Here is a 16,141-nt window from a genome sequence, read left to right as displayed (position 1 = left end):
ACCTCAGGGGTTTAGGGACCTCCATGATGTCTTTCTCTGAAAAAAAGGTGACTGGAGTCTATATTGTCAGCAATTTGAAATAAACTCAACAATCAATCTTAATGTTTCTTTAAAGTAATTTAATGTGGTAGCACTCTATAGTATGTAAGCTTCAGCAAAGGTCCTAAATGATATCATGGATAAATTATTTTGAGATGGTACATGCTATTATTTATTTTTTTAATTGTAGATTATTGCACTGTTTCCTGTCTCTCTCACCCTTTGTCTTAACCAATCTACTTCCACTGTGTTTTCAGGCCAACCTTCAAACCCTTATAACTTGTCAATCTATTATAAGTTGATAGCAGTGTGCAGTAATAGCTCAAAATACAAAAGAAAGGATACACGTTCACAGAATAGACACCATACACTGACCTCAAATTTTAAACATTAGAGTGTATATAGACAGACAACACTGAAATCAGTAGAAATATATACTTACCCAAGTAAGGTGAGAGGAAAACTTGATCATTTAATGTGGTAGGCTAGATAGGGGATAAGTCCAGGAGAGCCTCTTTAAAGGGGAGTCCTGTCTGGAAATGGTAAAAGCTGAATGAAGCAGTTTGCTTTCTAAGAACTGCTTGAGTGTGAGGTCTGAATTTATTTCTCATTGTATTTTCCCCTGTAAACATTTTTAGCTCAGTCCTTTGCATTTAGTAAAAACATACAGGAAGCCAGTTATTAATTTTGAGCATCTGAGGGCAAGGCAAGGAAACAGTTAATGATGTGTTCAATATAGACTAGGTGTCTAGACATTCAGAAGATCGAGGGGAAAAAAAGAGGTTGTGGCCTCAGAGTTACCATGCTTACCTTCACTCATTCTGCAAGCATTTGCTGAATATCTACTATGTGCTAGGCAAATGTGCCAGGTGCTAGGAGACAAGAATGAATAACTTGAGACTCGATTTGTACTCTTCTGGGACCGTAGACTTAGTGGTAGAGACAGACACATGAAGTGATGAATGCAATAGGGTAATTACAAGATCTTATTTAACTTCTATGCAGAGTACATCATGAGAAACGCCTGACTGGAAGAAACACAAGCTGGAATCAAGATTGCCGGGAGAAATATCAATAACCTCAGATATGCAGATGACACCACCCTTATGGCAGAAAGTGAAGAGGAGCTAAAAAGCCTCTTGATGCAAGTGAAAGAGGAGAGTGAAAAAGTTGGGTTAAAGCTCAACATTCAGAAAACGGAGATCATGGCATCTGGTCCCATCACTTCATGGGAAATAGACGGGGAAACAGTAGAAACAGTGTCAGACTTTATTTTTTGGGGGCTCCAAAATCACTGCAGATGGTGACTGCAGCCATGAAATTAAAAGATGCTTACTCCTTAGAAGAAAAGTTATGACCAACCTAGATAGCATATGCAAAAGCAGAGACATTACTTTGCCCACTAAGGTCCATCTAGTCAAGGCTATGGGTTTTCCTGTGGTCATGTATGGATGTGAGAGTTGGACTGTGAAGAAGGCTGAGTGCCGAAGAATTGATGCTTTTGAATTGTGGTGTTGGAGAAGACTCTTGAGAGTCCCTTGGACTGCAAGGAGATCCAACCAGTCCGTTCTGAAGGAGATCAGCCCTGGAATTTCTTTGGAAGGAATGATGCTAAAGCTGAAGCTACAGTACTTTGGCCATCTCATGCGAAGAGTTGACTCATTGGAAAAGACTGTGATGCTGGGAGAGATTGGGGGCAGGAGGAGAAGGGGACAACCCAGGATGAGATGGCTGGATGGCATCACAGACTCGATGGACGTGGATCTGGGTGAACTCCGGGAGATGGTGATGGACAGGGAGGCCTGGCATGCTGCGATTCATGGGGTCGCAAAGAGTCGGACACGACTGAGCGACTGAACTGAACTGAACTGAAGGGAACCGTGGCGGGGGACAACTCACCCAGCTCAGGAGGCTCAGGACTATAGCCAGGGAAATGGGGGTAACTTTGGAGAAGGGTAAGTCTATACTCAGGAGCTAGCATGAGCAAAGGTGGAGAATAAACAACATATTTTATAGTACTTGATAGGAATACAGGTGGGAAATGTCTAGGAAGTTTGCTATTATGGGAACATAAAGTGCAAAGCAGAATGTGTCAAGAAATGAAACTGAGGGTATAAGCAAGGCTTTGTATTCCATGTGTGATTAGTAAGATGTGTTTACAGGATTCTGAGTACAGATTCAGCTGTCACTCTTCTTTCTCACATATCTGAGTGTAGTACATTTAAGGGCCTTCCCTCACCTTTCCAAAACTGGTCCTGAAAATGGAGCCACTTTTGCTCCCAAAGCTGGTTGGAAAATCAGTCCACTTCTGGTTCTCTTTCTTACTGCCACATGGCGCTCATCTTGAGGACTGATCTTCCCAATCCCACAGAAGCTTGGTGACTGGACAGTGATGCTCTGACTGGTGTGGATCCCTCCCAGCCCTGCAGTGTTATATATCTGGACTCCTAGCTTACATATATTTTAGTCTTCACCCAAATGTGCAGTCATTGTTCTCTAAAATACCATATGTGTCAGAAGATCTGGGTCTAGAAGAGCTCCTTGCATCAGCCACAGGTATGTATGTGTGAAGCCAGTCCTTGCTAGCAAAAATGTAAGCCCATGAGTTGAGGCAGGAGCCTCACTTACGCCCTCTTCTTTCTTCAAGATATTTTATTTTTGGTGCCTTGGTGCCTTTCTTAGGCACTGGGCCTTGGATAAAGGCCCCCCAAATCACCCTGACACATGTTCTTAATTCTAAATTTGGAAAGAAGGGGTTCGGAGTAGGTGGTCTCATTAGTCTCAGGAGACCTCCAGGATTCCTAAGCATATTGGCCTACTTCTCCTCCAGCAGTGAGTTGTACATGTCAGGAGGTAAGACAGCTTTTGCTAAGTCATTCAAAAAATTCTAAACATCTTGTTACACTTCATGGCATTAAATGTTTACTTACCCTACAATTGCATAACTAGCAGAGCTACTCATTTGCCTTTGCTAGATAAAAATTAGCTTCTATCCATTAAAAACTAAAATCTGTAACTCACTACACACTTGAAAGAGTTTATACCTTCTTTTACAGTCAGTAGGTTTTGATCGGGGATACACCTGTGGAGTTTGAATTACCTGTAGGATATCGTGGGGAGTTTTCTAGTAGGTAGGCAGTTGGGTATAGGATTGTTCCCTGGAGGTGACAGCTGAAGCCATATCAGTGGATGAGATTCCTCTAGAGACATTGAGAAGAGAAGCACTGCTGAGAAACATCCCTGGGGAATTAGCCCTGGACAGTACCAACTTCTAAGAGGTGAGTATGGAAAGGAAACAGTCCATGGGGTCGAAAGAGTCGGACATGACTTAGTGACTAAGCAACCACCACTTGGAAAGGAAAACCCATAGAGAAAACCAAGAGAGAAAGGTGTCCTGGAAGCTTTGGTAAAAGTGAGTTTCAAGGAAGAATTGCTCAGCAGTATCAAATGCAAAATGATGAGTACTGAAAAGTGTCCTTTGGATTTAGCAATTAAGAGGCCATAGATGACCTTGTTAAGGGCTCTTTTAGTGCTGTGATGGGGTTGGAAATCAGCTTGCAGTGCCTTGAGAAGATGGGAGATAAGGAAGTAGAGAAGGAGTGGAGACTGGTTTCTCAAGATTTTTGTGAGTAGGAGAGGAAATGTCGGGTCATAGCTGCTGGCAGAGGGTGGAGTAGTTCTCCTTTTTGTCTCTCTCTTTTTTTTTTTTTAAAGGATAGGCCAGTTTGTAGGCTGAGAGAAAAGAGCTCATAGAGAGGTTATAGATACAGGACCTTCAGCAAAGGCAAGCGAGGGATAGAAGTGCGAGTTCAGGAGGAAGTTAAGAATTTTCTTTTCTCAGTCTAAGAAAAGGAGTTAAGACTAAGGGAGGAGGCAGATACCAGGGTGGGCGAAGTGACTGAGTGGTGATGTGCCACAAGTGTGAGTGGGAATCTTATCCTTAAAAGACTAAGAAAGGTACTAAAGGCGTCTGTCGGCTTGACTTGACACAAGATTCTTTTTGTTTTTCATAGCGTTGACACAGATCATTTACACGAAGAAACATTCAGAAAAATAGGAGCTTTAAACGTGAGCAAGCCTGGAATCACCTGGTAGTTTCCAAGGAGAGTCCCTGAATCAGCTGCATAGAGACCTCCTCTCTCTCTGGCACCATCTGTAACAGGTGTGCAGTATTCTTGCTCGGAACCTTTGCTGAGGATGCTAGTGTGAAACAAGCAGTAGTGATTGCTATTCCTTATGTAGAACCATCCACTAAATAGAATGTAACAGATGAAAGGAAGCACCTTAGTTGAAATCTCTTCAGCAATAATTCCTTACATCAGTATATTGTGTTACAATATTTACTGTTTTTACAAAAACCTCAGGTGGGAAAATAAGGCTCAGAGAGGGTGTGATGAGCTCCAAGTCACACAGCTCATTAGTGGGAGAGTTGGGACTAGCCTTCAACCAGGATTCCCAAAACTTACACCAGACAGGGAAACAATAGAAAAAAAAAAAAAAACCAACCATGAAGGAGTCCACCGAAAGAGACAAAATACCTGAAATGATTCAAGGACAAGAGGGTGTACAAACACACACATGTTATATATTATGGTGCTGATTTTAAGTAAAACTGTAATTCACAAAAGAAAGTAAGAGGAATGAGTGGATTAATAGGGAAAGGCTTCATGGTGGTAAGACTTAATGTGGGCCTTGAGAATGAAAGGATTATACTGACCGGCAGCTGTGAGACTGCAGACAAAAGGGCCATGTTCATAAGTAGCTCACCAAAAGCACTTAGGAAGAGGAGAATATTTGTGTTAGAGTTTCTTGCGCTGCCATGATATTCATATCTTAGGCTTCTGAAGGTGTTCTCCAGTACCCAGTTTCCATCCTCCTTCTGAACTTTCAAGACCTACCCCACATGTGTGTCCTTCTTCATGGTTGCTTACGACTGACACCTCTCATCCTTCACAACATATTCCATAGCCTAGGATGGATCCACAACCACATGTTTCTATCTCTGCCTGGCTTCCACAAAACACCAGATGAGACAAATGGAGAAAGGGAATGCCAGGCAAGGAAAATATCACAGAGTCTGTGAGACTGACAGAAAAGTAGGCTTACCTGATTAAGGTGTAGAGCTGTCTCTGGAGGCTGCTTGCTAGCTGTGTGACCCTGAATAAGTCACTGGGATTCTTGGAGCCTTAAGCTTTCTAATCTATAAAATGGGAGTAGATTGACATTAACCTTGCAGCGCTGTTGTTTCCAGCCTAGTACCTACCCCACAGTAGGTACTGATTAATGGTAGCTGTTTGTATGAGCCTGTACCTGTAATATAGCTGACATGTGTAGTCTTTGAGCTCCCAGATTTTCTTGCTGTGTAGTTAGTGTGAACTGTGCGTTTGAACTAAATGTGTGTGCTGAAGGTGGTAAATCTAGTGGGGAGAGAGACACACAGTGGAAAGTGATTGCAGACAAGAGGTCTAGCCACTCCGTGTTCTCATCTGTCATTGGGTACTGTTCCCTGCTGCCCTTGGAGGTGGTAACTCTCAGTTACGAGACCCAGTCTGGCCTGAGAATGGTCAAGATAGCAATTTGTTTCCAGTTTTCTCAAGTTCTTCTTTCCTTTCGGTTGTTTAACACATTTATTGAGGATTTATTATGTGTCAGGCGTTTTTTGCTGAGTGTTGGGTTTGCAGAGATGAATCTGCCTTTTACCGTGCGCCTTCCCTACCATGTTCTGTGATTGCGCTGGTCCCGCTGTCAGTCTATCTGATAAATCTCAGTCACATTACGAACTCAAAAATACAATGTTAAATGAAAAATTTGCACAATCCTGTGTGTGTGTGTGCACATGCACTAACGTGTGTATCCTGTTTGAGTACAAAAAGGATAAGTATACGTATGTATGTATGTGTCCAGAGTGTGTAAGGAAGGATATATATGAGAAATTTCTAAAAAGAGTTACTTCTGGCAAGAGGAAGTTGGCAAGCAGGGGCATTGGGAGAATAGGAAAGGAACTTTTCGTTTTCATCTTTAGTAGTCTGTTTTACTAGATTTTTACTATGTGCATGTATTACTTTTATAATTAATAAACTTGGTGTTAAAAATAAAACTCATTCATACTGAGAAGTTATTTTTCTCCTTTTAAACTGTGACAATTTAGAAGATAATATAGGGCATCTATAAACATGACATAAAAACCCAAAGGAAGATAAATATTTGATAATCAAAATTAAAAATTGCTTCATGGAAAAATCACCATAAAGAGCGTTGAAAGAATATTGATAAACTGGAGGAACATATTTGGTACACATACAAAGATAAGATTAATATCCATATATAATAACAAATACCCAAATATAAATAACAAATCAGTATGAAAAACATAACATAGAGGACTTTGACTTCCAGCAATAATGAAGTAACAATGAATGGATTTGCTCTCTCACATGAACAACTCCAAAAGTGGGCAAATTATGGGAAACAACCATTTCTACGCATTGGATAACAGGCAGAGTTGGGACAAATAAAAAGTAGCAAGATGGCAGTTTTGAACAGAACTGTATCAGGAGTCATATTAAAGTCAGTGGTTTTATAGCAACCCAAATTAAAGGCTGAGACTGGTAGAATGGAAAAAAAGACTCAGACATATGCTGCTCATAGATAGTCCACTTTAAATATAAAAACACAAATAGGTTAAACATACAAGCTAGAGTAAGATACACTATGTTAATTCTAATTTTTAAAAAGCTAGAATGACATTATCAGAGAAAGATTGCAAAGGAAAGAATGTAAAGAGATAAAGAGGGCTATTTCATAATAAAGTGGCTAATTGATCATAAGAACATAATAACCCTAAATATATGTGCATTTTAATAACAAATTCAAAATACATGAAGAAAAACTGACTTAATAAGGAGAGACAAATCCATAATTTTATGAATAATGCTGCTGAGTCACTTCAGTCATTTCCGACTCTATGCGACCCCATAGACGGCAGCCCACCAGGCTCCCCCATCCCTGGGATTCTCCAGGCAAGAACACTGGAGTGGGTTGCCATTTCCTTCTCCAATGCATCAAAGTGAAAAGTGAAAGTGAAGTTGCTCAGCTGTGTCCGACTCTTAGCAACCCCATGGACTGCAGCCTACCAGGCTCCTCCGTCCATGGGATTTTCCAGGCAAGAGTACTGGAGTGGGGTGCCATTATCAATAATGAATAGACTAAAAAGAAAATAGAAAATTTGAATAGCGATATATTTGACTTAATTGACACCTGTACAACACTCAACCCAACAGCAATAGAAAACATTCTTTCTAAATGCACATTGAATATTTACCATATCTGGAGCATATAACAACTCTCAATATTAAAGGATTTAAGTCATATAAAATGTATTCTCTGACCACAATGGAGTTAAATTAAAAATCAGTAAAGCAAGATGTATGGAAAATCTTCCAAATATTTGGAAAAATTTACACACGTGTAAATAATCCATGGCTCAAGAGTGAGTCTCAAGGGAAGTTAGTGTTTTAAAAAGAATGAAAGTGAAAACAGACATACAAATTTGTGGGATATAGCTAATGCAGTACTTAGAAGGAAGTTTATAGCACTGAACCATTATTTTAGAAAAGCTCTTAAATCAATAACCTCAGATTCTGTAACAACTAGAAAAAGAAGATCAAATTTAATCCAAAGTAAGCAGAAAAAAAAGCATAATACATATATACTGTATGATTCCATTTTTATAAAATTATAGAAAATTCAAAGTATTCTATAGTGACAAAAGATTACTGGTACCTAGTGACGGTTGAGAGGCAGGGATTCATAAGGGTGCACAAGAGAACAGCTGGGTGTGATGGATGTTCTCTTTCTCTTATTTGTGGTGATTATTTCAGACAAAACTCATCAAATTATACTCTTTAAAATATATCTAGTTTATTGTATATGAATTGCACCTCAATAGAGTTGTAAACACTCTCTCTCTCACACACACACACAAATGTGTCTGAAAGAGTCATTTAAGAACACCAATTGTCTAAGCCCCTTCTTCTATGGATAAGGAGCTTGGAATCCAAAGAGGTCAAGGTCACAGCCAATTCATGTTAAGACTGGGATTAGAACTTGTGTCCTTATTCCTGGTCTTGCTCATTTTAGTACACTAAAGGCAGAGTTCAGATCAAAGGAGTACATTGCAAACGGTTTGTTTCCAATCCTTTGTGGTAGACAAGTGGGAAGGAGACATGTGCATGATGAAAAGGAGTGACTTCCGGGGTTCTTTCACTGATGTGCCAGAATTGGCTCATACTGGTGAAAGTTGATGGTTACATTTTCAGGAATTTTTCAAGTCAGTTGTTAAAGCCATTTTTAAAAAACCACATGATATAAAGCTGCAATTAAATAAATTTTAATAAAGATAAATATTGTAGAACATGACGTCCTAATTATTTTTATCACATCATCATCTGTGCTCTTGAGGTAATTCACATCTGTTGTATTTGTATAGTGGAAATGTTAAATAATGGTGTTCTGTTCTGCATCCCCTTGGTAACTTAAAATTGGTCATAGTGGGTGTGTTTACAACATAGAAATAGGCAAATGCTACAAATTAAGGATCGCCCTCCTCTCCTCCCCCTCCCTCAGAGAGCTGATTGTTAAAACTTTAGAGTGTTAGTGCCCAGTCATGTCCGATTCTGTGGGACCCCATGGACTGTAGCCTGCCAGACACCTCTGTCCATGGAATTCTCCAGGCAAGAATACTGGAGTGGGCAGCCATTTCTTCTCCAGGGGATTTTCCCAACGCAGGTATCAAACCTGGGTCTCCTGCATTGCAGGTGGATTCTTGACCATCTAAGCCATCAGTTAAAACTTTACCAACACATTTCTGCCTTAGCACACCATTTTCCCTGCCATTCATTTAAGGCTGGCCTGGAAAGCAACCCATCAGTACCTAACGTCATGCTAGGTAAGCAGTGGGCAGTTCTTTTATCTAAAAACAAGTAGGTGGCAAATGCAGGTGGCAACAGACTCTGGATCTGAGGCAAGCAGGGCTCGCTGCTGTTCTGTGCTTAGTCGCTCAGTCATGTCTGACTCTTTGTGACCCCGTGAACTGTAATCCACCAGGCTCCTCTGTCCATGGGAATTCTCCAGGGAGGAATACTGGAGTGGCTTGCCATGCCCTCCTCCAGGGGATCTTCCCAACCCAGGGACTGAACCCAGGTCTCCTGCATTGCAGGCAGATTCTTTACCAGCTGAGCTACCCAGAAAGCCCAAGCAAGGGTTGGGAAAGCCTAAAAAGATAGAGGATCAGAAACGGTAATGTCAGTGAGAGTGATAATGAGTGTGAATTGGAAAGGAGATGGCTGCAACTTTGAGGTGTATACTGTGGTTGTGGTGGCGCAGAGAATAAAGAATCTATCTTCAAAGCAGGACATACAGGTTCAGTCCCTGGGTCAGGAAGATCCCCTGGAGAAGGGAATGGCGACTGACTCCAGTATTCTTGCCTGGGAAATCCCATGGACAGAGGAGCTGGTGGGCTCCAGTCCATGGGGTTGCAAAGAGTTGTACTCACTAAGCCACTAACACTTTCACTTTCACTAGCACTTTGAGGGCATCAAAGTTGTTTATTGGGAAGGACCAGCCTATTTCACTTCATTTTCCTTTTCTTCTGCAAGATTCACTCCATCCAAGGGCTAAGTAAGCAGTTGCCTGTGCAAAATGGGAAAGTTTTCTTTGCCCAAACACTTTCCTGCTTCTGCCCCCTCCCTTCCACCCAGACCGGTAGTTTTTACAAGCCAGCCTCTCTTGTAAGTTAAGGTGCACAAAAGTGCTGTGCAGGGAGAAAACAAGAAGCTATTAGCAGACTGTTAACATCTCGCCCCAGGTTAGTAAATTAGGGCCCGATTGGTTTCCAAGAGTCTAGAACATATAGAACAAGTGAGTTTTAGTGATGAGAACAAGAGAGGGGAAGGTTCTAGAGCACTGGCAGACAATATGGGTGCCTGTGTGTGTGTATCAGCAAAAACCTAAATTAGAGAAGTAATGACTTGGGCTTGAAAGGGGGTCACCACAAGCAGATGTCACCCATTTCTCAGTTTTGTTTATGGTTGTTTCAGTTTCTCTTGCTCACTTGTCTCTTTCTTGCTTTTCCAATCCAGGAAATCTTCCTTGAAAAAGTTTCATTCCCAGGACTTCTCTGGAGGTCCAGTGGTTAAGACTCAGTGCTTTCCCTGCCATGGCTGGGGAATTAAGATTCTGTAAGCTGCATGGTTAGCCACCTCCACCCAAAAAAGTTCACTCCCTAGTGTGAATGTATCACACTCTCTTTCAACAAGCCACTCCTTAATCCCCATCAGAATGGTGGGTGGGAGGAGGCATGCCCCCTTTTCTGAAAAAAATAGATAATAATACTAGGTTTCCCAGGTGGCGCTAATGGTAAAGAACCCGCCTGCCAATGCAGGAGATGTAGGAAACTTGAGTTCGGTCCCTGGGTCGGGAAGATCCCCTGGAAAAGGAAATGGCAACCCACTCCAGTATTCTTGCCTGGAGAATCCCATGCACAGAGGAGCCTGGTGGGCTACAGTCCACAGGGTTGAAGAGTCGGACACGACTGAGCAACTGAGCACAAAGGTAGCTACACCCACCTCAGAACATACACTGGAGCCACCAGCTGCTTCAAGATCTAGTACTTGGTCTGAAGCACCTTGACACTATATTTTGCCACCACCACAAATATGCCCCACCAGCCTTTGTTTGTTTAAAGCCATTCATTCATTATGATTGTGCTCAGCACCACCAGATTATACACTTTCAAATAGATAAAATGGTATACTTTATGCTATGTGTAATTTACCACAATAAAAAATTATTACACAAAATATTAACTTTTATACAAAGCTTAAGATACATTGCAGTTTTAGAGAAAGTCACTTTCTTGCAAAATAAAAAAAGTTCAAAAGCTAAATATTATAGAGTTCATAATCAGGACAACAGAAACTTTTCCCAAGAGGCCAGCTCTGTCACCACCTCAGCAGTTTGGGAGAGCAGCCTTACTGCAATCATATCTCATGTTCTCATATAGTCATACCTCATTTTATTGTACTTCTCAGATATTGCATTTTTTACAAATGGAAACTTTATTGAGACCCTGTGTTGAGTCTTCTGTTGGTATCATTTTGCTAACTTTATGTCTTTGTACATTTGCTCACTTTGTGTCTTTATGTCACACTTTGGTAATTCTCACAAAATTTCACACTTTTCCAGTATTTGTTATGGTGATCTGTGATCAATGATCTTTGATTTTACTACTGTAATTGTTTTGAGGTGCCATGAACTGTGCCCATATAAGATGGCAAAGTTAACCAATAAACGTTGTGTGTGTTCTGACTGCTCCACTGCCCATCCATTTACCCATCTCTCTTCCTCTCTTCCTCTCCTTGAGCCTGTCTATTCACTGAGACAAAACAATTTTGAAATTAGGCCAATTAATAACTTAACAATGTCCTCTAAGTGTACAAGTGAAAGGAAGAGTCGCATGCCTTTCACTTTAAATCAAAAACTAGAAACAGTTAAGCTTAGTGAGGGAGACATGTCAAAAGCTGAGAAAAACTGAAAGCTCAGCCTCTTGCACCAGTTAGCCAAGTAACGAATGCAAAGGAAATGTTCTTGGAGAGAATACAAAGTGCTACTCCAATGCACACATGAATGATAAGAAAGTAAAACAGCTCTATTACTGATGTGGAGAAAGTTTTGGTGGTCTAGATAGAAGATCTAAACAGCCACAATATTAACTTAAGCCAAAGTCTAATCCCCAGCAAGGCCCTAACTCTCTTCAACTCTATGAAGGCTGAGAGAGGTGGGGAATCTGCAGAAGAGTTTCAAGCTAGTAGAGGTTGGTTCATAAATTTTAGGGAAAGAAGCTGTTTCCATAACATCAAAGTGCAAGATGCTGCTACAAGTCCTGATATAGAACCTGCAGCGAGTTATCCAGATAATCTAGCTACGAAAATTAATGAAACTGGCTATACAAGACAATATATTTTAAATGTAGATGAAACAGCCTTCTATTGATAGAAGACACCATGTAGGATTTTCATAGCTAGAAAGGAGAAGTCAATACCTGGCTTCAAATCTTCAAAGAACAGTCTGACTCCTATTAGGGGCTAGTGCAGTTGGTGGCTTTAAGCTGAAGCCAATGCTCATTTTAGGATTCCAAAAATCCTGAGGGCTTCCCTCATAGCTCAGTTGGTAAAGAATCTGCCTGCAACGCAGGAGATGCAAGAGACACAGGTTCGATTTCTGGGTCGGGAAGATCCTCTGGAGGAAGGCATGGCAATCCACTCCAGTATTCTTGGGATTTTCTTGTGGTGCAGAATCCACCTGCAATGCAGGACACCTGAGTTTGATCCTTGGGTTGGGAAGATTCCCTGGAGAAGGGAAAGGCTACCCACTTCAGTATTCTGGCCTGGAGAATTCTATGGACTGTATAGTCCAGGGGGTTACAAAGATTTGGACATAACTGAGTGACTTTCACCTTAGGCTTCCCTCATAGCTCAGTCGATAAAGAATCTGCCTGTAATGCAGGAGTTCAGTTCAGTTCAGTCACTCAGTCTTGTCCCACTCTTTGCAACCCCATGGACTGCAGCACACCAGGCCTCCCTGTCCATCACCAGCTCCCAGAGTTTACTCAAACTCATGCCCATGGAGTCAGTGATGCCATCCAACTATCTCATCCTCTGTTATCTCCTTCTCCTCCCACCTTCAATCTTTCCCAGCATCAGGATCTTTTCCAATGAGTCAACTCTTTGCATCAGGTGGCCAAAGCAATGGAGTTTCAGCTTCAACATCAGTCCTTCCAATGAACATTCAAGACTGATTTCCTTTAGGATGGACTGTTTGGATCTCCTTGCAGTCCAAGGGACTCTCAAGAGTCTTCTCCAACACCACAGTTCTAAAGCATCAATTCTTCAGTGCTCAGCTTTCTTTATAATCCAACTCTCACATCCATACATGACCACTGGAAAAACCATAGCTTTGACTAGATGGACCTTTGTTGACAAAGTAATGTCTCTGCTTTTTAATATGCTGTCAAGGTTTGTCATAACTTTTCTCCCAAAGAGTAAGTGTCTTTTAGTTTCATGGCTGCAGTCACCATCTGCAGTGATTTTGCAGGAGACCCAGGTTCAATTTTTGGGTCAGTAAGATCCCCTATAGAAGGTAATGGCAACCCACTCCAGTATTCTTGCCTAGAGAATCCCATGGACAGAGGAGCCTGGCAGGCTACGATCCATGGAGTCGCAAGAGTCAGACATGACTAGCGACTAAACCATCACCAAAAATCCTAGAGCCCATAACAATAATGGTAAATCTACCCTGCCTGTGCTCTGAAAATGCAGCAACAAAGCCTGGATGACAGTACATTTGTTTACAACATGGTTTCCCACTGTTGGGACTTGTGCTTGTGTGCTAAGTCGCTTCAGTCGTGTCTGACTCTTTGCAATCCTATGGACTGTAGCCCTCCAGGCTAATGTGTCCATGGGATTCTCCAGGCAAGAATACTGGAGTGGGTTGCCATGCCCTACTCCAGGGGATCTTCCCAACTCGGGGACTGAAACTGTGCCTCTTATGTCTCCTGCATTGGCAGGCAGGCTCTTTGCCACTAGCACCACCTGGGAAGCCCAGATATGTGTGTATGTATGTATATATTCTAATGCATAGACACTGGTCATGTCCTCAAAGTAAATCAGGGATTTTAGCTTTTAACACACAGCCTTCTTTACCAGTATCTTGTCATTGTCTTCAACGGGCTTCACTGTTCACCTGTTTTATTCATCCAAAATGTAGGCCTAGCAGTTCTTGACTTCTTAAAACTTAAGGACTTTGACCTACGTCCATTCTATCTATTAAAAAATTTTTGAACTTCCCTGGTTGTCCAGTGGTTAAGAATCTGCCTTGCAATGCAGGGGACATGAATCCCATCCCTTGTCAGGGAACTAAGATCTCACATTCTACATGGCACAGCCAAAAGGTTTTGTGGGCTTTTTTTTTTTTCAATTTCAACTAGAGTATAGTTGATTTACAATAGTGTGTTCAGTTCAGGTGTACAGCAAAGTGATTCAGTTATACATATAACCATTCTTTTTCAGATTCTTTTCTTTTTTTAAATCTTTATTGGAATATAGTTGATTTATAATTTTTTCAGTTTCAGGGGTACAGCAAAGTGATTCAGTTTTATATATATATATATATATATATATGTAATATACATATACGCATCCATTTTCAGATTCTTTTCCCATATAAGTTATTACAGAATATTGAGTAGAGTTCCCTGTGCTATACAGTAGGTCCTTGTTGCTTGTATATAGTAGTGTATACATGTTAATTCCAATCTCGTAATTTATCCCTCCCTTCCTTTCCCCTTTGGTAACCAGAAGTTTCTTTTCAAAGTCTATGAGTCTGTTTCAGTTTTGTAAATAAGTTCATTTGTATTATTTTTTAGGTTCCACATGTAAGTGATATCATATGATATTTGTCATTCTCTGTCTGACTTACTTCACTTAGTATGACAATCTCTAGGTTCATCCATGTTGAGCAAATGGCATGATTTCATTCTTTTTTACGGCTGAGTAATATTCCATTGTGTATACATACCACATCTTCTTTATTCATTCATCTGTTGATGGATATTTAGGTTGCTTCCATGTTCTGGCTATTGTCAGTGGTGCTGAAATGAATATTGGGGTTCATGTATCTTTTCAAATTATAGTTATCTCTAGATATATGTCCAGTAGTGGGATTGCTGGACCACATGATAGCTCTATTTTTAGGGTTTAAACCTGCCTCCTTTTTAGTCATGCTCTTTCATGGCTGATCTCTAGACCTGTACAGCCCAATACATTAGCCTCTAGCTACTGGCCATTTAAATTTTAAATAACTACAATTAAATAAAAATTAAAAATCAGCTTCTCAGTTGCACTAGCCACGTTTCAAGGGCTTAATAGCCACATATGGCTAGTGGCAGGCTTATTAAATAATGGAAATAGGGAAAATGTTCATCATTGAAGAAACCTTATTAAATAACATAGCTTGTGACATCATCCTCACTCAGAACTGCTCTACCTCAGAATGTGTATCTACAATTCTCAAGACACTGTTCAAGGAGCTGAGTGGTGAATAAAATAGACAGCATTTATTAAGGTGTTCAGTTCAGTTCAGTTCAGTTGCTCAGTCGGGTCCAACTCTTTGTGACCCCATGAATCACCGCACGCCAGGCCTCCCTGTCCATCACCATCTCCCGGAGTTCACTCAGACTCACATCCATTGAGTCGGTGATGCCATCCAGCCATCTCATTCTCTGTCATCCCCTTCTCCTGCCCCCAATCCCTCCCAGCATCAGAGTCTTTTCCAATGAGTCAACTCTTCGCATGAGGTGGCCAAAGTATTGGAGCTTCAGCTTTAGCATCAGTCCTTCCAAAGAACACCCGGGACTGATCTCCTTTAGAATGGACTGGTTGGATCTCCTTGCAGTCCAAGGAACTCTCGAGAGTCTTCTCCAACACCGCAGTTCAAAAGCATTAATTCTTTGGTGCTCAGCTTTCTTCACAGTCCAACTCACATCCATACATGACTACTGGAAAAATCATAGGTTTGACTAGACAGATCTTTGTTGGCAAAGTAATGTCTCTGCTTTTGAATATGCTATCTAGGTTGGTCATAAGTTTCGCCAGCTGCGACGGACCGTGCAGAAGCATGGCCGAGAGGAGCTACCTCTTGCCCGAGGTCAGGGGCAGGGGCCGAGAGTGCCAGGCTGTGACAGTGCAGGAGTGGCAGAGTGCCAGGCTGTGATGGTGCAGGAGCAGCCGTGAGGAGCTACCCCACGTCTAAGTCAGAGGCAGCAGCCGAGAGTGCCAGGCTGCGATGGCACAGGAGCAGCCAGAGGAGCTATCCCACGACCGAGGCCAGGGTCGATGGCCGGGAGGAGCTACCTCACGCTCGAGGTCAGGGGCGGCAGCAGGGAGGAGCAACCCCACGTTCAAGGTCAGGGGCGGCCGGGAGGAGCTATCCCACGCCCGAGGTCAGGGGCGGCAGCTGAGAGTGCCAGGCTGCAATGGCGCAGGAG

General features: G+C 41.7%; 1 long non-coding RNA gene across 2 annotated transcripts in view; it reads left to right on the top strand.

Moving 5' to 3' along the window:
* Positions 1-6,136, top strand: part of LOC114111478 (uncharacterized) — a 52,911-nt gene extending 46,775 nt beyond the window's left edge. For both annotated transcript variants that reach the window (XR_009598801.1, XR_009598802.1), the window contains 2 exons: positions 1,045-2,595; positions 4,053-6,136. This is a non-coding gene — a long non-coding RNA (uncharacterized LOC114111478). The remainder of the gene's footprint in view (positions 1-1,044; positions 2,596-4,052) is intronic.
* The last annotated feature ends 10,005 nt before the right edge of the window (positions 6,137-16,141 follow it).

The sequence above is a fragment of the Ovis aries genome, chromosome X, assembly GCF_016772045.2.
Source record: "Ovis aries strain OAR_USU_Benz2616 breed Rambouillet chromosome X, ARS-UI_Ramb_v3.0, whole genome shotgun sequence".
Lineage (NCBI taxonomy): Eukaryota > Metazoa > Chordata > Mammalia > Artiodactyla > Bovidae > Ovis > Ovis aries.
Note: the sequence above shows the minus strand (reverse complement) of the source record. Positions and strands in the feature narration are given on the sequence as shown.